The following is a 21,678-nucleotide window of genomic DNA, read 5'->3' as shown; positions in this document are numbered from 1 at the left end:
CTGGAACGGTCCCTTGTTTCTCGGCCTGACGGGGCTCTCCGGAACACGGTTCATCAGCCCTTTCCGGCAAAATCCTGCAGACGTGTTTCCAGACTGGGGAGCAGCACGCACGTGTCCGTCGCTGCCCCTCTGTGCAACCAGGGCCCCGCTCCCTGTCCCTGGGAAGTAGGTCAGGGTCTCAGTTCCTGGTCTACTCCCAAGGAATGTGAGCTGCTAAGACGGTAAAAACAACTGGAAACCACTGGACAAAAAAGTACGATCGGTTTCACATCAGTGGGAGAGGGGGCGGGCACTACGGGAGCCGCCCGGCGACTCCGGCGCACCCACCCCAGGCCCACACTCACGGCTTCTTCCTTGAAAGTCGCCTGCCACTTCCACGGTGGCTCCCTGGTTCCCCGACTCGGCTACCAGCAGAATGGGCTTTCTACAGGCAGGTTTTGTCTCTTGGCTGTTTAGAACAGGCTGCCATCGAAGCATGGGGTCCTCTGACGGGGAGTGAGCTCAGGGGTGATTCCTAAGCCTGGTGTCTCTGGACTCCTCATCTGTGTGGTTCCCTAGCAGAGAAGCCTTTTCAGTTTTCTACACAAGCCATCATAAACTCGGTGGCTTAAAATCATAGACACTGATTCCCTGACGGTCCCGGAGCCATTAGTCCCAACACCCAGGCGTGGGCAGGGCTGGATTCCCTCGGGACCCCAGGAAGCCCCCGTCTCCTCCCTTTCCCGGCTCCCGGAGGCGCCGCGTCCTGGGCCGGTGGCCCCTCCTCATCCTCGTGGCCAGCGGCTCGGGGTCGGGGTCTGCCCATCTCTCTACCTCCCTCTTCGTGAGGACCTCGTGAGGACACCGGGCCCCCGGGCACCCAGGGTCACCTCACCCCCACTTCGGGGCCTTGACTTGCTCCCACCTGCAAAGTCCTTCTGCCGTGTGAGGCGGCACGTCCCAGGCCCTGACACCAGGATGGGGGCGTCTCTGGGACTGTGTTCTGAGCCCACTCAGTGAAATGGGAGCATTCTCTTTCCCTCTGGGCTCTCAGCACAGATCTCACGTGCCCAAGACAAGCTGTATACACAGGTTTGAATGAGCCGGTGGCCAGGAGGGTCCGGGGAAGGCTTGGAGTGGCCGGGGGCAGATACAGAGAACCCCTCCGGCCCTAGGCCTCCTCCAGGGGCCCACACAGAGGCCTGGGTTGCCTCAGAGGTGGGGGCCCGGCTCGGTCTCAGACGCCACAGATGAGGCATCGTGAGAACAGATCGGCAGCAAAGCCACTCCTGGACCCAGGCCACGTAGGCTCCCAGGCTCCGGAAAACCTGCTGATAGAAAAGCTACATCCACGTGTGCCCGAGTGGGGGGACCAGGCAGCCGCTGCGGAGGTGCCGAGCGGCCGTTTAAGGAGGAAGCCGTGAGCACAGGGTTAGGGCCGGTGATGGAGGACCCCCGGGCTCAGCACTCTCCCCTCTCTTGGTCCCGTGTGTGCGTTTCGGGCTCTTCGGGGGCTACCGGTCACTGGGCTGTTCTCGCCTCGCTGCCGGCCGGCTGAAGACAGAAGCAGGCTTCTGAGGGGTGAGAATCTGTCACCGCTGCACACAAAGCCAGCGGCAGAGGCACCCGGAAGGGGGGCCAAGCTCCCGGCAGGCGCCCTCAAACCGCACAGTGGGAGGCGAGGGCCGGTCATCTAGACCCGGGATGCGAGGATGGGCCAACGGGAAGGAGTGAGCAGGGCATCCAGCAAGCGGCGTGGAGATCCTGAGATGCCCACATCCCACGCGTGAGAAATCACGTGGGCACACAGAGCTGCGAGGAAAGCGGGGCCTCCAGCCGTGCGCCCCGGGAGAAGGGAAGAGAACGCTTGGGGACACGGCAGCCTGCGTTGGTATGAACTGTGTGTGTGTATTTGTGTCCTTAGAGTCTGGGTCTTGTTATGGGTTGTGCTGTGTCCTCCCCCCAGATCCGTATGTCGAAGTCCTGACCCTCAGACCTCAGAAGGGGACCTTATTTGGGAATAGGGTTGTTGCAGGTATAGTTAGTTGGGGTGAGGTCACGCTGGAGTAGGGTGGGCCCTAAAGCAATGACTGGCGTCCTTCTAAAAAGGGGACGTTGGGACTCACTGGCAGGGAGAAGCCCCGCGAAGATGGGGCTGAGATGGGGTGATGCTTCTACAGGCCAAGGGACGCCAAGATTGCAGTGATCCCCCCAGTGATGCTGGGAGAGCCTGAGGCAGATTCTCCGTCAGCAGGAACAGCCCTGTGACGCCTTCATCTTGGACTTGTGGCTCCAGAGCCAGGACAGAATAAATGACCGCCATTTGGGCCGCCTGGTCAGTGGTGCTTCGTTACAGCTGCCCCAGGTAACCAACACAGGTATCTATTTTTATGAATAATAAATTACTCGTAGGGGGCCTGGGTGGAGGGGCACCTGGGTGGCTCAGTCGGTTAAGCGTCCAACTTCAGCTCAGGTCATGAGCTCACAGCTTGTGGGTTCGAACCCCGCGTCGGGCTCTGTGCCGACAGCTCGGAGCCTGGAGCCCGCTTCGGATCCTGTGTCTCCCTCTCTCTCTGCCCCTAACCCACTCACATCCTGTCTCTCTCTCTCTCTCAAAAATACATAAACCTTAAACAAATGAAAAACGTAATAAACTACTTGTAGAAGTAAGACCTGCTCCTCATCCACGTTCAGACTCTCAGCAAGCAAACCACTAAACGGCTGGGGGGGTGGCAGCGCACGGAGGCGGCTGGGACCGGTGCTCCGGTGCGTCAGGGAGTGTGGCCCCGAGGACGCCGCTGCACAGAGCCCCCCACCCCCTCCCCCACGCCCCCACCTCTCGCCGGGTCTGGTCAGGGCTCTCTGCAGTGCAGGCAGAAGGCCCTTCTCCATAGGAGCTGACCGAAGAACGTTCTGGGAGACCAACCCTGGGAGGCAGCGATCCACCAGCGGACACCTCGTGACAGGGAAAAGGCCGCCCAGCCCTTCGGTTGTGCGGGGGGAAAGCCACGCACTGGCCTCGGGCTCCCCAGGCGGAGAACCGCGCGCAGCTCCGAGACCCCGGGCCTCCCTTGGGGTTGCTCTGAGGTCGATCCCCGCCTCCCCTGCAGGGGTGGCCCTGGCCTCCCCGTTCGTTTCCCCCAGGTCCTCCCTCGGGTCCCTGTCCTCACGTGTCTCAAACCGTTTCTCAAGGCCATGTCCACTTCTCTTGCTGCTCTGGGGTGAATGCTGAGTTTTGGAGAGCTGTCCCGCGGACAGTAAAACCGCGAAGACGGCACGGAGAGCTCTTGTGGTCCCCCCCACCGGTTCCCCGTACTCCTGACACCTGGCCTCGGCGCGGTACGTTTGTCACAAGTAGCGAATCGATGTCGCTACTCCATTCCTGACTCAAGTCCACACTCTACCCAGACTTCCTGTTTCCTGTCATGTCCTTCTCTGTCCCAGGCCCTCTCCACCCCGGGATCCCACGTGACATCAGGTGTCACATCTCTGTCGGCCCCTCTGGGCTGAGACCGTTTCTCAGACTCGTTTCGGCGCCCTGGGCGGTGGCGTTTTGCAGGACGCCGCTCTGCCGGGGCTCGGCTCGTGTTCCCACGGTTAGACTGGGGTGGCCGTTTCGGGCAGGACCCCCCTGGCCCACCCCCGTTTCTGTGGGTGGTTCCGCGAACTTCTCGGGGCACGCAAGTTGCCCTCCTGGACCGAGGCCAGGACGCACCCCGCGCTTCTCGCACACTTCCCCGTGCTGGTAACCGAGGCGCTTTGGTTTCCTAGAGTTATTCAGTGTTGGAGTTTTGCGTTTTACTCATATTTATGACCTTTAAAAATTGAAGGATACTGCCTGTGTCTGTAATCCTCACTGAAATGTCTACTTTGCCCTGGTTTTCAACTTCAAATAAAAGGAATCATACTCTGAAAAAACAAAGGAAAACCTCAGATCCCAGAGCCTGAAAACAAAAAGTAACATCTCTGTGTCCTTAAAAAATACTCAAACGTTCTGGTCATTCGTATATATACTTTGAAATGTATGCCCTGTCTGGAATTTCAGAAGTAAATACTTTTAATAGCTGGTGGCTTTTCTCTAGGACCATTTTAGAATACACTGTATGGGTTTTTTTAGCTGAAAAAAGACAGGACATCAGCTGAGACCCTTTAGTGGAGACCCGCCCACGGCAGCGGTGCTCACTGGGCAGTCCCGCCCCAGGGACAGCAGGTGGCGTCTGGGACGGCTGTGGTCATCAAGACCACTTGGGGGGGGGGGGGAGCCGGCGATGCCCAGATGCCCTGATGGCAGCACTGCCGAGGGGGAAGACCCTGCCCCACTGACGGAGTGTCCTGTGTGTGTCCGCGCCCAGATTTCCCTTTTATAAAAACACTATCGTTGGATTGGGGACCGTCCAAGCTCCAGGGTGACGTCACCTGAACTAATTACATCTGCGTGGCCCTATTCCTAAATAAAGTTCTGTTCCAAAGTCTCGGACTCCAACCTGTGAGCTCGGAGGTCACAGCTGGAGCCCCTGCGCTGTGCACGTTTGACCCCCTCCCTCTGTGCTGTCAAGTCAAGCACCGTGTCGGGGTCCCTCAGGGCCCAGGCCTGTCTTCCCTGTGAGTCTCTGCGTGGGGACCACCTGCTTTGGGAGGAGGGGACGGCACTTAGAAGCTTCCTTTCAACTCACTACCTCCAACCTTCAACTGCACCGTTTAAGGAGCCGGGACGGACCCTGATCCCAGAAGGCACAGTCCTGCCGTGGCCCCGCACAGGCCTCATGCCTGCTGCCTGTCCCCCAGGTACCGAGACTGCGTCCTGACAGACGGGCTCCCTGAACGCCGCCCTTCCCTGATGCTTTGCACTTCCGGGCCCCCAAAAAGAGCATGGGGTGTGGCAGCTGTGGGACCCACCGGCTCCGGGGTGCTGTGAGCACAGGGGGACTTCATTGCAAGCCACAGCCCCTCTCAGCTGTGGCCTCCTTTCGCCCGGAGGACTGTGGGTCCCATCGAGTCTGCATTTCAGAACAAACAGCGTTTTCCTGATGCTTCCGGAACCTTTGGTTCTCCAGTGGAATATTAACACCCTCCTTCTTTCTAGCAAGGACACAGGGAGTCTGTCTCCCGTGTAGGGGACTCTGGCCTTGACATGGGTTTGCAGAAACACAACATTCTGTGGAGTTTTTATTTATTTTTAGCTTATTTTTTTAGTAATCTCCACACCCAACGTGGGGCTCAAACTCACGACCCTGAGACCAAGAGTCACGTGCTCCTCCGAATGAGCCAGCCAGGCGCCCCTGGAGTTATGGTTTTTAAAACATTTTATTGATCAGTTTCACATTCAGAGAATGAAATTTTGGATGCTAAGGAGACCGATGCTTCCTGACCATGTGTTTCACTTCATTTTCGGAAGACTGTAAGTGAGTTCATCTGGTCTTTATTAAAAGAATTAAAAAGCCTAAACACACTACAGTTTGCCTCATAAGCTGACCCACAGGCTGTGGCAAATATGAAATACAAGTCAACTAAAACAGACGCTTGCGTTTTTAATTTCCTGCCCAGATCCGTGATGGAAGTGTCCCGTGCAGAGGACAGCAGCACGTAAGAAATAGAGCCCAAGTCTCAATCCTGCCCCTGGGGAGGGGGTAGTGTGTTTCACTGTCCCATGGGGACAGAGTCTCAGTCTGGGGACACGGAAAGTTGAGGAGATGGAGGGTGGGGGTGGCTGCACGACAGTATGCTCAAGGCCACTGAGGTGTGCACTGAAAAATGGTTAAAATGGCAATTTTATGTCAAACGTATTTGACCGCAATTTTAAAAACCTGCCCCTGGGTGAGGATCAGGGTGGAAACACACACGGCCCTTTGGAGTCGGCCGGCTCTGAAAGCGCGCCTGCCTGGGGAGAAGGGCGCACCGTCAGTGCAATCGGGTACAGACAGTTGCAAAAGCAGGGGACAAACCTGCACCCGGACTTGGTTCCTAGCCCGGTGCAGCCTTCAGGGGCGGGGGTGCAAACCCGGCTTCGATGCGCGGTCAGTGCTTTCGGGGTTCCTTCACCGATCTGCCAGGCATCAGTGGGAGCCAAGGTTCTTCGGGATTGAGGAAGGCAGAGTCCCCTTAGGGGGATGACAGGCACAGCCCCCCGACTCTAGACAATGATGTTGCAAGAGTGGTGAGCGCAGCGTGACCTGCAAATCACTAAGCTGTGCACCTGAGACTAATGTCACGTCGGGTGTCAGCTCTACTTCAGTTAAAACAAAAGGCAAATTCCTTATTTCCACTCAGTGTCTTGGGTGGAAATGAAACAGGGTGGGGTGACCCTGAGAAATCTGGGTACCGGGTACCAGGGGGAGCACTCGTATGGGCGCGGGGGGGACTGGAAGGGGTGGGGAGTGGGGGCTGGTGGCTGTGTGACCGTCTGGGAACAATGTGAGACAATACGATGGAGGACCTTGAAGAAAACAAATAAAAGCAGCCGTAGATTACACGTCTGGGGGAAGAAGGAGGAAACAGAGAGGAGGAAGGAAACAAATCTCCCCAGAGGCGCTTGTTTGAAATGCAGATGACACTGTGCAGCGTGCCCTGAAATGCCTAATAGTTGAAATGAAAGGCTTTTTTAAAAAAATCAAAGGCAGACAGGATGGGAACTCAACGGGGCCTAATCCTTGACTCTGTTGAAGAGACTCCCCCCATCCCGGTCTGGGAACGCAGGTGTCGCCGTGGTGTGGAGGATGAAGCCACTGGAGAACAACTGAAGGGGGCGGCAGAGGGGTCGCGTTCCCGACAGGGTGTCTGTCACCCTCTGACCCCACCGCTGGACACGCCAGGAAGCGTCCCAGATGGCATGGGAAATGCTGCACTCGAGGCACGGACTTAAAATTGTTTCTTAACGTCGTACAATGCACACAACATCCACATCCTAACCATGTCTGAGCGCACAGCTCAGCGGCACCAGGCACACTCAGTGTCCTCCGGCCGCCCCCACCACCCGTCTCCAGAACTTTCCATCTCCCCAGACTGACCCTGCCCCCACGAAGCATGGACTCTCCGCCCCCGTCCCGGCCCCGGCTCCCACCGTCTATTCTCTGGCTCTGCGGACGGGACTCCTCTGGGGACCCCCTGTGAGTGGGGTCGCACAGGACGTGTCCTTCTGTGTCTGGCTCCTGTCACTGCGCACAGTGGCCTCCGGGTCCCTCCGCGTGGTGGCAGGTGGCAGGACGTCCTTCCTCCCCGAGGCTGGGTCACATTCCGGTGTGCGGACGGACACACCGTGTTCACCTTTCCTTTGTCGACGGACACCTGGGTTGATTTCAACTCTTGTCTCCCGTAGATAGTGCTGCTGTGGACATGGGTGCGCAGATGTCTCGTCGATATTTCAGCGCTTTCCGCGTTTCTGGGTAGATGCCCGGAGTGGGGCTGCTGGGTCACACGGTCATCCTATTTTTAACTTTTTGAGGAGCTGCCATACTATTTTCCACAGCAGCTGCGCCTTTGCCCCCACGCCTGAGCTCAGCCAGCAGCCAGGGCCAGCGGAGGGTAGATCCCAGGCCCGGCTCCCGGCGCGGGGGTCCCTGCGGTGGCCGGGGCACACAAGCGCGCCGGTGTCGGTCACCCGAGGCCGCGACTCTATCGGTCTGCCTGGCCAGCCGTAAGAAAATACCACAGATGGGGGACTTAGGTGTTCATTCTCTCCCAGCTCTGGAGACCAGGAGTCTGAGACCGAGGTGTTGGCGGGGCCGGTTTCTGCGTTGTCTAGGGTGTCAAGGGTTTCTGTGTCGTCAAGGGTGTCTCTTGATTGGACGGGGGCCCCCAAATGTGCTAGCTGGGGGGCGCGGGCGGTGAAAGGGTCCCCTGGGGCAGAACGGAGGAGACAGAACGGAAGCGAACTGGGAGAGGGCAGGGCAGCAGAGGAGAGGCGGCGGGTGCGGGCGATTTTAAAGCGGGAAGGAAAGGAGGGGTGGCCCCGCATCCATCTCTCCCCTTTGTGGTAGCTGCCTGGCCGTAGGTAGCCCACTGGTCGGTGAGGACCTATGGATTTTCGGGGTGAGCCCCCCGAAGGGCCTGTCAGGATTCAGCCGGGTGGTCCGGCGGCCCTTTGTACGTCCCGTTGCTCAAGCCTGTTTGCCTCAAAGCGGCCTCGGCGGTCTCTCCCGAGGCCTCTCCCCTTGGCGTGTAGACAGCCATCTTCTGCCCGCGTCCTCACGTGGCCTCCCCTGCGTCCCAACGTCCTCCTCTTATAAGGGCGCCAGCCACGTCGGGTTAGGGCCCACCTTTGCAACCTCCTAACAGCCGCCGAAACAAGTTAACCACACGCACGCTGGGCGGTGAAAACATAAATCCATTCTCTCAGTTCTAGAGGTCAGAAGTCCCCTGTCATTCTCACTGGGTCAAAAGCACAGGTCCCATCCAAATCCTTAATCGCATCTCAACTATTCCTCTTCTGCTACACATTTCACAGGCTCCAGGAATTAGGACGCGGGCATCTTCCGGCGGCCGAGTTAGTTGACCACACCACCCCCGAGATCGCTGCTCAGCCACGGAAAGCAATGGAGCGCTAATACACGTCCTGTAGATGGCCCCTGGACACACTCAGGGAGGGGACCAGACGCGAGAGGCCACAGGGTGTGTGATTCCACGTGAGCGAAATGCCCGGAACAGACTCATCCACAGACAGGAAGGGGGCCTGTGGGTGCTGGGGGCTGGGGAAGGGGTGGTGATGGATGCTAATGGAGACAGGGACTCTTTTGGGGGTGATGGAATGTTCTAGAACTAGACAGAGGTAGTGGTTACACAACATAGCGAATAATACCACTGAATTGAACGCTTTAAGTGGGTAAGTTGTATTATATGTGAATTTTATCAGCATAAACCCACTTAACATTTGTTCAAACTGCAATAAAGTTAGTTTTAAGTGTTTGATTAAAAAAAAAACGGGCAGCTGGGGCACCTGGCTCAGAGCTCAGAGCCTGGAGCCTGCTTCAGATTCTGTGTCTCCCTCTCTCTCTCTCTGCCCCTTGCCCACTCATGCTCTCTCTCTCTCAAAAATGAACATTAAAGTATACACATATGGGAATGCAAGCTGGTGCAGCCACTCTGGAAAACAGTATGGAGGTTCCTCAAAAAATTAAAAATAGAACTACCCTACGACCCAGCAATTGCACTACTAGGCATTTATCCAAGAGATAAAGGTGTGCTGTTTCAAAAGGACACATGCACCCCCATGTTTATAGCAGCACTATCGACAAGAGCCAAAGTATGGAAAGAGCCCAAATGTCCATCGATGGATGAATAGATCAAGAAGAGACACACACACACACACACACACACACACACACACACACACACACACAATGGAGTATTACTCGGCAATCAAAAAGAATGAAATCTTGCCATTTGCAACTACGTGGATGGAACTGGAGGGTATTATGCTAAGTGAAATTTGTCAGTCAGAGAAAGACAAGAATCACGAATTCACTCATATGAGGACTTTAAGAGAAAAACAGATAAACATAAGGGAAGGGAAACAAAAATAATATAAAAACAGGGAGGGGGACAAAACAGAAGAGACTCATAAATATGGAGAACAAATTGAGGGTTCCTGGAGGGGTTGTGGGAGGGGGGATGGGCTAAATGGGGGAGGGGCACCAAGGAATCTACTCTTGAAATAATTGTTGCACTATATGCTAACTAATTTGGATGTAAATTAAAAAAAAAAAGAGACTTGATGAAAGGGAGGACCTGGAATAAGTGAGAAATTGAGATAAATTAAATTTCTTGGTGCAAATTCAGTGTAGGAATATAGTAACATTCATAAAGAATGTTTTAGTGTTGGGGCGCCTGGGTGGCGCAGTCGGTTAAGCGTCCGACTTCAGCCAGGTCACGATCTCGCGGTCCGTGAGTTCGAGCCCCGCGTCGGGCTCTGGGCTGATGGCTCGGAGCCTGGAGCCTGTTTCCGATTCTGTGTCTCCCTCTCTCTCCGCCCCTCCCCCATTCATGCTCTGTCTCTCTCTGTCCCAAAAATAAATAAAAACGTTGAAAAAAAAAATTAAAAAAAAAAAAAGAATGTTTTAGTGTTTACAAATGTGTATCTTTACTATTCCTTACGTGTGTGCAGAATAAATCCCTCCCCCGGCAAAATAAAGAAAATAAATAAATAAAATAAAACATATATACACATGTATCTCAGGGGCGCCTGGGTGGCTCAGTTGGTCGAACGCCTGACTCCTGATTTCGGCTGAGGTCACTCATGATCCCAGGATCGTGGGATCAAGCCCTGTGTCATGCTTGGCACTGAGCATGAAGCCTGCTTGAGATTCTCTCTCTCTCTCTGTCTCTCTCTCTCTCTCTCCACCTCTGCCCCTCTCCCCCACTCCTGTGCACACACTCTCTCCCTCTAAAATAAAAAAATATATACATATACATATATATACACACACGTATATATCCGTATCTATCTGACCAATTTTCCTCAGTTTCTGGAGGCTTGTGTGACACACGCGCACACTGTTGAGAGCTCCCTGTTAAATGAGCCAAAACAAATGACGCCACCAAATGTTCTCGCGGAAATAGTCAAATCCACGTAATGTTCCTAGAAGCTCCATTTGCCCCTTTGGAGAAAAGTCTACACGAGTCCAAGTAATAAATAGGGTTGCCAGATTTACCAAATAAAAATACAGAACACCCAGTTACCTATGAAACTTACATACGTAACAAGTATTTTTTTAGGATGCGATAAAGAGGACTCAGACTAAATCAGTAGCTGTATGTCAATACCGCATCTCACGTGTACTATGTAGAATTTGCATGTAACGTGTACCTAGCGATTTAATCCCCTATTTTACCTGGCAAACCCAATGTATAAGGCTGTTGGTAACAACGCTGAGCAAAAGAGGTATGGTGAGGAAGTTGGTAACTGTGATGTTTTTATGGGTTGAACGTGTCTCCCAAAAGTCACGTTGAAGTCCTAACCCTCAGGAACCCATGAATGCGGCCTTATTTGGAAAGAAGGTCTTTGCAGATGTAATTAGTTTTCTTTTAAAAAATTTTTAATGTTTATTTATTTTGAAAAAAAAATTTAGTGTTTATTTTCGACAGAGAGAGAGAGACAGAGCATGAGCGGGGGAGGGGCCGAGAGAGAGGGAGACACAGAATCCGAAGCAGGCTCCAGTCCCCGAGCTGTCAGCACAGAGCCCGACGCGGGGCTCGAACTCACGGACCGCGAGATCATGACCTGAGCCGAAGTCGGACGCTCAAACGACTGAGCCACCCAGGCGCCCCTTATTTATTTGTTTTGAGAGAGAGAGAGAGAGAGAGAGGCAGAGAGAGAATCCCAAGCAGGCCCCACAGTGTCAGCGCAGAGTCTGATTCGGGGCTCAAACCCATGAACCACAAGGCCATGACCCGAGCAGAAACCAAGAGTCGGGGCCGAAACCAAGAGCTCAACCGACTGAGCCACGCAGGCACCCCAAGATGAAATTAGTTAAGATGAGGTCACAGTGGGTGAGAGACCTAAATGCACTGAGCGGTGTGCTTGTCAGATGAAGGGAACGTGGACACGGACACAGAGAAAAGACAGCACCTATAAGCCAAGAGACACCAGGGGACACCGGAGCCACTGAGCGGCTGGAAGAGGCAGGAAGGTTCCTCCCTAGGGGCCTCCAGGAGGAGCATGGCCCTGCCCCACCTTCCGTTTGGGTTTTTGGCTTCCCTGACTGGGAGATGCTCAATCGCTGCTTGAGGTGTTTTGTCACCACGGTCCTAGAAAAGTAATACGGCTATGATCTACATCCTGTGCAGAAACCCAGGCCGAGGGCCTCAAGCTGTCCCGTTAGTATTTCCTCTCCATGGGCTAATCCCGTGCACATCCCAAAGGACAGTCCCTGTGGATGACACCATGTCACGACCCCTGTGAGAACTAACCTCATACGTGCTAAATGCACGTAATGCACGTAAACAGCAGGGTCCTGAGGCGGACAGGTTTTGGTTCTCAGAAAGCCATGTTTGGGGGGAAAGATCAACTAAGCTCTGTTCACCGAAATCAGCTTCCGAATGCCAGGAGACGGCGGAGAGAGAAAGATGGGGCTCTCCTCTCCTCCCGCGGTGGCCTGCGCCCAAAGAGAAGTCCTGGTGAACAGGCGGAAGTTCTCGAGAAGAAGGCTGTCTGAAGGGCTGTCTTTTCGTTGGTTTTTTCACGCGCCAGGCAGTGAGCCCGCACTGGGTGCAGGGGCCAGGCTTGTCCTGAGGACACCGAGGGAGCAAGCTGGACAATTTGAGGCTACCTCTAGGAATGATGGCAGGAATGCAATTAGTCTACGGCCACAGGCCTCATCCAGAGTGATCCTGCCTCCAGGGAACACCGGGCAATGTCTGAGGACATCTGTGGTTGACGCGACTGGGGTGGTCCCGACATCGAGCGGGTGGGGGCTAGGGACGCTGCTCAACCCCGCACGATACCCAAGGAGGCCCCAATGGCAGCGCTGAAGAGGGGGTACACCTTCTTCCTGCCCGTCAGCAAAGCCACCGATAAGCCCTGAAGGCCAAGTCGGGAGCCTGGGCCCCCAGGAGCTGACGGTGGGGCAGCGTGCTGGGAAGGGAGGTCAACGAGGTGTGGCACACACGGTTAGTTAGCAGGGCTACACGCCCCACCGGGGCCAGCGGGAGCCGGTCCCGAGCAGGGAAGGGCTAGCACGATGCAGATGATCTTCAAATACAGCAGAACCTTGGATTGCGAGTAACTTGTTCTGCAAGCGTTCCGCATGACAAGGGAACGTTTCTAACAAACTTTAACTTCATAAACGAGCGATGTCTTGCAATACGAGTAATACGTGACCTTGAACATCACATGATCACAACGGAGCCAATAGTTCTTGAAACTTGCTTTGATATGCAAGTGCTTTTGACGATAAGCATGCCCCTGGAACGAATCATGACCGCAAACCAAGGTTTTACTGGCATTTTAGTTTTTGGGGCGCCTGGGTGGCTCAGTTGGTCAAGCATCTGACTCTTGATTTTGGCTCAGGTCATGATCTCAGGTTCATGGAGTAGAGCCCTGAGTTGGGCTCTGTGCTGACAGCATGGAACCTGTTTGGGATTCTCCCCGCCCCCCTGCCCCTCCCTGGCTGGTTCACTCTCTCTCTCTCTCTCCCTCCCTCCAAATAAGTAAACGTTAATATATATATATTTTTTTACTTTTTTGGTCACCTTTTTCAAAAAAAACAGAAGTAACGCAGGCCCAAGGTAAGCAAAGCTCAGGAACGTGACAGAGTCCCATCCACCCCCTCCTCCAGGACTGCCCTGCACCCACCGACCGGCCTGCGTCAGCGCAACGTGCGGCCGGGTCAAGTCTATGGGCCTTGGTTCTCCGAGGAGCGTGATGGCACGTTAGGGTTTTGTTGGTCTAAACCGTAGCTTGGGTCTCCTCCGGCTCCTTGCACGCGTCAACATTCACCTCTCCGACGGACTTGGCCGCACGCCGACGGCGGCTGGCTGGCAGGCTTGCCCTCTGCTTGAGCGGAGCAGGACCAGTTCAGGGAGGGTCTGGCCAACTGCTGGTATAAGGCACAGGGGCCCCCGAAAGGGATGTTGGCAGTTGCCATGGCGTCCATCTGCTCTGCCTTTGTTTCCCAGCCATGTCCGTGTCCCGAGACCTCTGGTGGGGCCCCTGCCCTCACGGCCCCTCGCTCTCTCCTCCAGAACAGCGGCCATTCCGTCACGCTGAGGACCTCAGTGGCTTCTCCGTGAGCCCATTCGCCTCACATCCTAAGGGCCTCCCGACCGCTCCCCAGGACCAATTAAGGTATTTCCCTAAACAAGCCCACTCGTGTGTCTAAAGTATGTTCTGGTGCCCACTGGTAAAACTAATTTTTCCCCATCCCGTACGATACAGTCGTGAATGACACGCCATCGCCCATTGGCGGGAGGTCAGTGTCTGGGGAAGGCAAGTATGTAGACAAAAAATAACGTTACGGTGACAATCAGCGACGCTATGCCCCGTAATGGCCGCCGTAACAAACCCCCTGCAGCTCAGCGTCCGTGAACAACAAAGGTTCATTTGCTCCCATGCACTACAAGGACTGGGTTAAACGGTCTTCCCCCCATTTTCACATCCACCAGGAACCTCAGAATGTGACGGAAGTTTGGTCTTTGCCAACGGTGAAGATGAGATTGTAATGGATCGGGGTGGGCCCTACCTCCAACGACCGGTGCCCTTATAAGGAGCAGGGACACACAGCAGGGAAGGAGCCCGTGCGAAGACACAGGCAGAGAGAGGAGGGACGCGTCCACAAACCAAGGACCGCCGGAGCCCCCAGAAGCCGGGAGGCAGATGTGGGACAGATGCTGCCTCAGAGCCCCAGAAGGAACCCATCCTGCTGACACCGAGATCTCAGACTTCTCCGGAAGCACGAGACCGTAAGCGTCTCTGGTTTCAAGACACTGGGTTACAACGCTCTGCTCCGGCAGCCAAAGGGGCTCCCTCGCCAGTCCCCCACTACAGTCGGCGGGGCTCGGCTGCACCGCCGTCCTCCTCGCTCTCGGGCCCGGCCGAGGGGGCAGCCAGCCTCGGGAGGAGAGCGGGCTCCTGGGGCGGACGGAAAGGGGCGAGGGGACACACGCGTGGTCGCCACGCCTTGCTCGCCTTTCATCCGCCGGCATACGTGCCGCGGCCGTCTCCGCGCTAAGTGGGGCAGGAAGCGCCGGTCGCCACGTGCCCCGGGCACAGGACACACGGAGACCGCGGCAGGGGCCGCCGCGCTTTAGGTGCGGACCAGCCGTGGGTCCCCAGGGAGGGTCTCAGGAAGGAGCTGGAACTTGAGCCGGGCCTCTGGGGGGCAAGGTGGCGGGGGGACCGGGAGGAAGGCGAGTCAGGGAACGCGGGAGCCACAGCGGACAGAGGAACGCCACGCACGCACTTGTCTCCTGCCACCACGTGGCAAGTTACCGCGAACTGAGAGGCTGAAAGCAACGCTTTTCCGAACGTCTCTGTGGGTCCAGAGTGAGGGAACACGTGGCCCGGCCTCCTGCTCCGACGGCCACGGTGGCGAACCTGGCGCGGGCTGGGCCTGTGCGGCCTCCGAGGCGGGGTCCCCTTCCAGGCTCACGAGGCTGATGACAGAATTCCCTTGCTGGCAGCCGCATCCCTGGTGACGGCCTGCTTCCCCAAGGCCAGAGGAGAGTCTGTGACCTCACGAGGACCCCAGTCCCTCTTCTAAAGGGCTCCCCTGATTAGCTCAGGCCCACCCAGAATAATTTCCTTTCGGATGAACGGAAGGTCACCTGAGCAGGAATCTTCATTCCATCCGGAAAACCCTTTCACCTTCGCCATATGTCGCACTGTCATAGACACGACAGCCGTCACATCGCAGGTTCTACTCGCACTCAAGGACAGGGGATTCCACGAGGTCGTGAGCCACTGGGGACCATCTTAGCGTTCTGCCTGCCACACCATCAAACACACAGCGCAGGTGAGAGATGGGGCCGAGACGTAGGACGTGCGGGTGCCCTTGTCTTCGGGGTTTATTCTCAGTGCCCCAGAATCACAGCACCCGCCTTCCCCCGATTTTCCATGCTATGGGGGTAAGCGTCCTGAGGAACAGAGACTCTGCTCTGGTCTACGGAGGGCTTCCTGGCCCGGTCCACGGGGCAGCCCCGCAGGGAGGCATCTGCCCACTGAATCACCTACTTACTCTGTCACCCGATCATCATTTCTTCTGGACCCCAGCCGAGGCTCCATGCACCACAGACACTGGAAGGAAGGTCCCTGCTTCTCCCCCAGGCTGGGTGGGGAACAGACAAAGCCCCCCTTCCCTACCACCGTGACCACAGGGAAAGGCAGTGGATATTAGGGGAGATAATGCGGTCTCCCCTACTCACAATGGGTAAACGGAGACACAGGCGACGTGCCCCAGGAGCATGACCCAAATACTTAGGTCTCCTGTCCACCCCACAGCACCTGCCTCCTTGAAATGAACCCTTCTGTGCTTGCCAGGACCCTAGGTGTGGGGTGCCAGGCACCACGTAAAACACTCACAGGCCAGGGCCCTCTCAACCACCCATGGGGTAAGGCGTGGACAGGTTCTGCTGGCAAGATTTGCTAGTTGTCCCCCGATGTCCCTTCTCCTCCAAGTAGGGGAGCCTCACTTATGACTGTGCAAGTGACTCCTAGAGTAAAGACAACTTTCCCAGCCTGCCTGCAGCAGCATGTAGCTGCGTGGGTACGTTTGGGCCCGTGGAGCGTAGGGCAGGCGTGGTACGTCCAGTGTTTCGGTCATGCCCTCCGCGCCTCCTTGGTCCCCTGCATGGGACAGACGGGCCCCAAAGATGGTCACACTTTCATCTTTGGAAACCATGCATATAGGGGATTGAGATTAGGGGCTTTAAAATAGGGAGATCATCCGCTACATGCACAGCATGGAACACGACTCAGGCAAAAAGGAAAGAACTCCTGATCCGTGTGAGAATTTGAAGGCATCTCTGGAGTATTGTGCTGAGTGGGATCACCAGATCTCCAAAAGTTGGTGCTGTATGGTTGCATCTGCAGAGCATTCTCAGGGGATTACAGAGATGGGCCGCAGATTTGTGGTACCCAGGGGTGAGGGGTGGCAGTGGGTGGCGGGGGGGGGGTGTCTGTCAGGGGTAACTGGAGGGTAGCTGCCTTGTATGTTGACTGGGGTGGTGAGTATTTAAGTCTATGCATCATCCGGCTCAGACTTCAACACACCGCTATGTGACATCACTGTTCTGGTTTTGATACTACGTTATAGATACACAAAATATAACCATTGGGGGAAGCAGAGAGAAAGGTACCAGGGACCTCTCTGGACTAATTCTGCAAATTTCCGTGGATGTATAATTATTTTAAAATAATAAATGAGAAAACAAAAACAGAAAACACTTGGCTGGCTCAGACTTTTTTTTTTTTTAATGTATATTTATTTTTGAGGGAGAGAGCGAGCGAGCCAAGAAGGGGCAGAGAGAGAGGGAGACACAGAATCTGAAGCAGGCTGCAGGCTCCAAGCTGTCAGCACACAGCCGATGCAGGGCTCGAACCCAAGAACCATGAGGTCATGACCTGAGCCGAAGTCTGGTGCTTAACTGACTGAGCCACCCAGGTGCCCCAGTAGAGTGGATTCTTCATCTCAGGGTTGTGAGTTCAAGGTCCACGTTGAATACAGAAATTACTTAAAAATAACATCTTAGGGGTACCTGGGTGGCTCAGTTGGTTAAGCATCCGACTTCGGCTCAGGTCATGATCTCACGGTTTGTGACTTGAGCCCTGCATTGGGCTCTGTGCTGAGAGCTCAGAGCCTGGAGCCTGCTTTGGGTTCTCTGTCTCCCCCTCCCTCTGCCTCCCCCCCCCCAACTTGCACTCTCTTTCTCTCAAGAATGAATAAAGAATAAAAAAACAAAGTAAAATAAAACCTTAAAAACAAAAACAGGGGTCCCTGGGTGGCTCAGTGAGTTAAGCGTCCTATTCTTGATTTCGGCTCAGGTCATGATCTTATGGTTCCTGAGACGGAGTCTGGTGTTGGGCTCAGCACTGTCAGAAGAACCGGCCCGGAATTCTTTATGCCTCTCTCCCTGCCCTTCCCCCGTGCACAAAAGCAAATGAGCATGCTCTTTCCTTTCTCTCTCCCTCCCGCCCTCTCTCTCTCTCTCAAAATAAATAAATTTAAAAAACCAAACCAAAAACCCTCACAGGGCACATCCAAGCCTTGAGGGACTCCCTCCGCTTTCCCTAACCCTTGTTCTTGGCCTTACCAGGCACCATTTAGTTTCTCTGACAAGCAGGGCTTTCCACCACCACAGGGCCTTCGCTCAACCCCCTAAACCCTGAAAGCTCTCAGTCCCCAGACCACGTAGAAACCAGGTTTTCAGGCTCAATGCCATTTCCTTGATCCCTTCCCACCCACTGAATCCTGGCGCCAAACACCGTTGTCCCTGTTACTCTCATGGCTCCCTGAACCACTCCTGTATTAGGTCTGTCAGGGTCTGTATGCGCGTTACGGTACAAGAGTACAGTCTGGCCTTTGGAGCTAGACTTGTTTCACATCTTAGCTCCGCCTTGGACAAATGACTCAACCTTCTTCTCTTTGGGCTTCCTTGTCTGCAAAATGGGTTGTACTCCTGGGAACCCTGAGCGGCCACGTAAGCAGCCAGTCACCCCTCTGAGTGAGCGCGTGGAGAGACCGCACGGAGGGGGAAAAGCCCCGAGAGCACACGGGCAGGCTCCAGCTGACATGCCAGCTGAATGCAAGCCCACAGGGGACCACTGGGGAGAGCCGCGGAGGAAGCACGCAGCTGAACCCGGGCCAGGCTGCAGACCTGTGAAGATCCGAAATCGGTTGTCCTGGGTACGAGGCTTTGTGCTGCTTTGCGGTACGGCGAAAACCAAAATAATGGGCTAATTATTATACTGACATTTTAGGGTTCCTGCGTTAAATACACTTAATTAAAAACTGCTTTGATGTTTGTGGTCACTACTTTTTTTTTAACGCTTATTTTTGACAGAGACACAGTGTGAGCGGGAGAGGGGCAGAGAGAGCGGGAGACACAGAATCCGAAGCAGGCTCCAGGCTCCAAGCTGTCGGCACAGAGCCCAACGCGGGGCTCGAACCCACGAACCATGAGATCATGACCGAAGCTGAACTCGGATGCTTAACCGACTGAGCCCCCCAGGCGCCCTGTTGTTACTACTTTATTACATGTCTCTCCGTCACCCTGTGAGCTTCCTGAGTGTTATTTTCCTCACCATCGTATGCCCAGTCCCTGTCACCAAGCAGTCACTCATGTACTTGTTTAAAACAAAAACATAGGGCCGTGGCGGGGGGGCGGGGGGGTTCAGTTGAGTGTCGGACTCTTGATTTTGGCTCAGGCTGTGACCTCAGGGATTGAGCCTGCTTGGGACTGTGTCGCTCTCTCCCTCCACCCAACTCCCCCACACGCTCTAATATAAAAATTAAAATTAAAAAAAATAAACATATAACCCAAATCCCTGAGACTCACAGCTGCATAAAAGGGTCTGCTTCTAAAGCAGCAGATTTGCCGAGAGAACGTTCTTTTTTTTTTTTTTTTTTTTTCAACGTTTATTTATTTTTGGGACAGAGAGAGACAGAGCATGAACGGGGGAGGGGCAGAGAGAGAGGGAGACACAGAATCGGAAACAGGCTCCAGGCTCCGAGCCATCAGCCCAGAGCCTGACGCGGGGCTCGAACTCCCGGACCGCGAGATCGTGACCTGGCTGAAGTCGGACGCTCAACCGACTGCGCCACCCAGGCGCCCCGAGAATGTTCTTTAACAAGGTATATCCTTCTTGGAATCACTTAAGGCTTTAATTAAAAACTTTCTCCTACTGGAACCACGTCTAGAACACCTCTCTTCTTCCGTGCGTTCAGAACACAAGGCTAACCACGCTTCTGCTGCTGGAAACTGAGGGGCCTCGCAAGGTCTTCCCTGGCGTAAACCTGCTGCGGTATGCCGGCAGCACGCCCGTCCTGGGGCACATCTGACCAGGTCCTGGGGGCACATTCGACCTGGTCCTGGGGCCACATCGCCCGTCTTGGGGCACATCTGACCAGGTCTTGGGGCCACATCCGCCCGTCTTGGGGGCACATCCGACCAGGTCTTGGGGCACATCTGACCAGGTCCTGGGGGCACATCCGACATGGTCTTGGGGCCACATCCGTCCGTCTTGGGGGCACACCTGACCAGGTCCTGGGGGCACATTCGACCTGGTCCTGGGGCCACATCGCCCGTCTTGGGGCACATCTGCCCATCTTGGGGCTCATCTGACCAGATTTGGGGGCACATTCGCCCGTCTTGGGGCCACATCTGACCAGGTCTTGGGGCACATCCGACCAGGTCCTGGGGGCACATCTGACCTGGTCCTGGGGCCACATCGCCTGTCTTGGGGCACATCTGACCAGGTCTTGGGGCACATCCGCCCAGGTCTTGGGGCCACATCCGTCCGTCTTGGGGGCACATCCGACCAGGTCCTGGGGGCACATCCGACCTGGTCTTGGGGCCACATCCGTCCGTCTTGGGGGCACACCTGACCAGGTCTTGGGGCACAGCCGCCCATCTTGGGGCACATCTGACCAGATTTGGGGGCACATCCGACCAGGTCTTGGTGCACATCCGCCCAGGTCTTGGGGCACATCCGTCCGTCTTGGGGGCACATCTGACCAGGTCCTGGGGGCACATCCGACCTGGTCTTGGGGCCACATCCGTCCGTCTTGGGGGCACATCCGACCAGGTCCTGGGGGCACATTCGACCTGGTCCTGGAGCCACATCGCCCGTCTTGGGGCACATCTGACCAGGTCTTGGGGCACATCCGCCCATCTTGGGGTTCATCTGACCAGATTTGGGGGCACATTCGCCCGTCTTGGGGGCACATCCGCCCGTCTTGGGGGCACATCCGACCAGGTCTTGGGGCACATCCGACCTGGTCCTGGGGCCACATCCGTCCGTCTTGGGGGCACATCCGACCTGGTCTTAGGGCCACATCCGTCCGTCTTGGGGGCACATCCGACCAGGTCTTTGGGCACATCTGCCCGTCTTGGGGCACATCCATCCGTCTTGGGGCACATCCGTCCGTCTTGGGGGCACACCTGACCAGGTCCTGGGGCACATCCGCCTGTATCCTCACAACTAACCCCGGCTGGAGGCTCTGAACCCTCGGAGGGCACAGACGAGATCTTGGTCGAGCGGCTCTCCAGGCCCGCAGCCCCGACTTCGCACTGCCCGCTAACGGCCGGCGGCCGGCCCGCCCGGCGGGACGACCCCTCTCGTCCCCGTGAACGTGACGGGGGGGCGAGGGGGGGGGCCGGGAGCGCCCGAAGCTCGCTCGTCAACCAGTAACACGAAACCCAAGGTTACGACGGACACACGCAGCCCAGAGGGCGAGCCGCTAAACCACAGCGGAGTCCGAACTTCCTAAAACGATTCGACCGCGGTTCCAGAACTGCCTCCGAAGCTACACTCGAGCAGAGTTTCAGTCCGTTCGAGCCCCGGTCAGGCCTGGAAGGGGCACGGGGCCCGGAGCCCTAGAGCACGACCCGCGCCCGCAGGCGGGAGCCCGCCGGAAGCGCCTTCCCTCTGCCCGCGGGGCAGCCCCGCCCCCGGGGTCACCCGCTACGCCCCGCCCCCCCGGGCGTCCCCGCCCCTCCCCCTCTGCCCCCCCTGACCGCGATAGCCCCGCCCCCCCGTCGTCAGCTTTCCTCTCCTCCCTCACCCCCCGCCCCCGACAGCGGCTGGACGTGAGGCGGAGGGGGGGCGGTCCCCGGGGTCGTCTTGCTGAGGGTCGTGCCTCGCCGAGCGCCGGGGATGAAGCTGGAGAGAAGCGACGCGACCCCGCGGCCCGGCCCACGCGCTGGTACCTGCTTCCCGGGCCGCTCCCAGAGGCTGCGCCGTGGGAACCGCGGCAGCACGTGGCGCCTCAGGAACGTGAAGGTTCTGGAAGGCTCTGGAAGGTTCTCTCGCGCCAGGGAGGCCGCCTTCGACAGGCCGCGCCGCCCGGAGGCGGGTTCGCAAAGGGAACTCGGCCGAACCCTCTCACAGGCTCGCGTGCCGGGCCGGCCGCCGTCGCCGCCGGCTACGCGCCCCTCGGCTTCGCGCCCGCGCGCCCTCCAGGCGCCCGTCAGTCACTCTGCCTCTCGTGCGCGCGCGCGCCCGCCCGCCCGCCCGCCCAGCTCCTGTCCGTCAACCGCGCGCTCACGCCC

The 21,678-nt window shown here is 56.5% G+C and overlaps 1 long non-coding RNA gene across 2 annotated transcripts in view; it reads right to left on the bottom strand.

Moving 5' to 3' along the window:
* LOC147583940 (uncharacterized) overlaps nucleotides 1-21,665 on the bottom strand; it is a 32,371-nt gene extending 10,706 nt beyond the window's left edge. Inside the window, exon 1 of one of the 2 annotated variants that reach the window (XR_015248612.1) lies at nucleotides 21,337-21,665. This is a non-coding gene — a long non-coding RNA (uncharacterized LOC147583940). The remainder of the gene's footprint in view (nucleotides 1-21,336) is intronic. The other variant, XR_015248614.1, reaches the window with a different exon arrangement.
* Nucleotides 21,666-21,678: the final 13 nt, after the last annotated feature.

Source organism: Puma concolor, chromosome A2, assembly GCF_028749965.1.
Source record: "Puma concolor isolate L17-30 chromosome A2, mPumCon1.1.hap2, whole genome shotgun sequence".
NCBI classification, from domain to species: domain Eukaryota; kingdom Metazoa; phylum Chordata; class Mammalia; order Carnivora; family Felidae; genus Puma; species Puma concolor.
The sequence above is the reverse complement of the archived record's forward strand: the minus strand, read 5'-3'. Positions and strand labels throughout refer to the sequence as shown.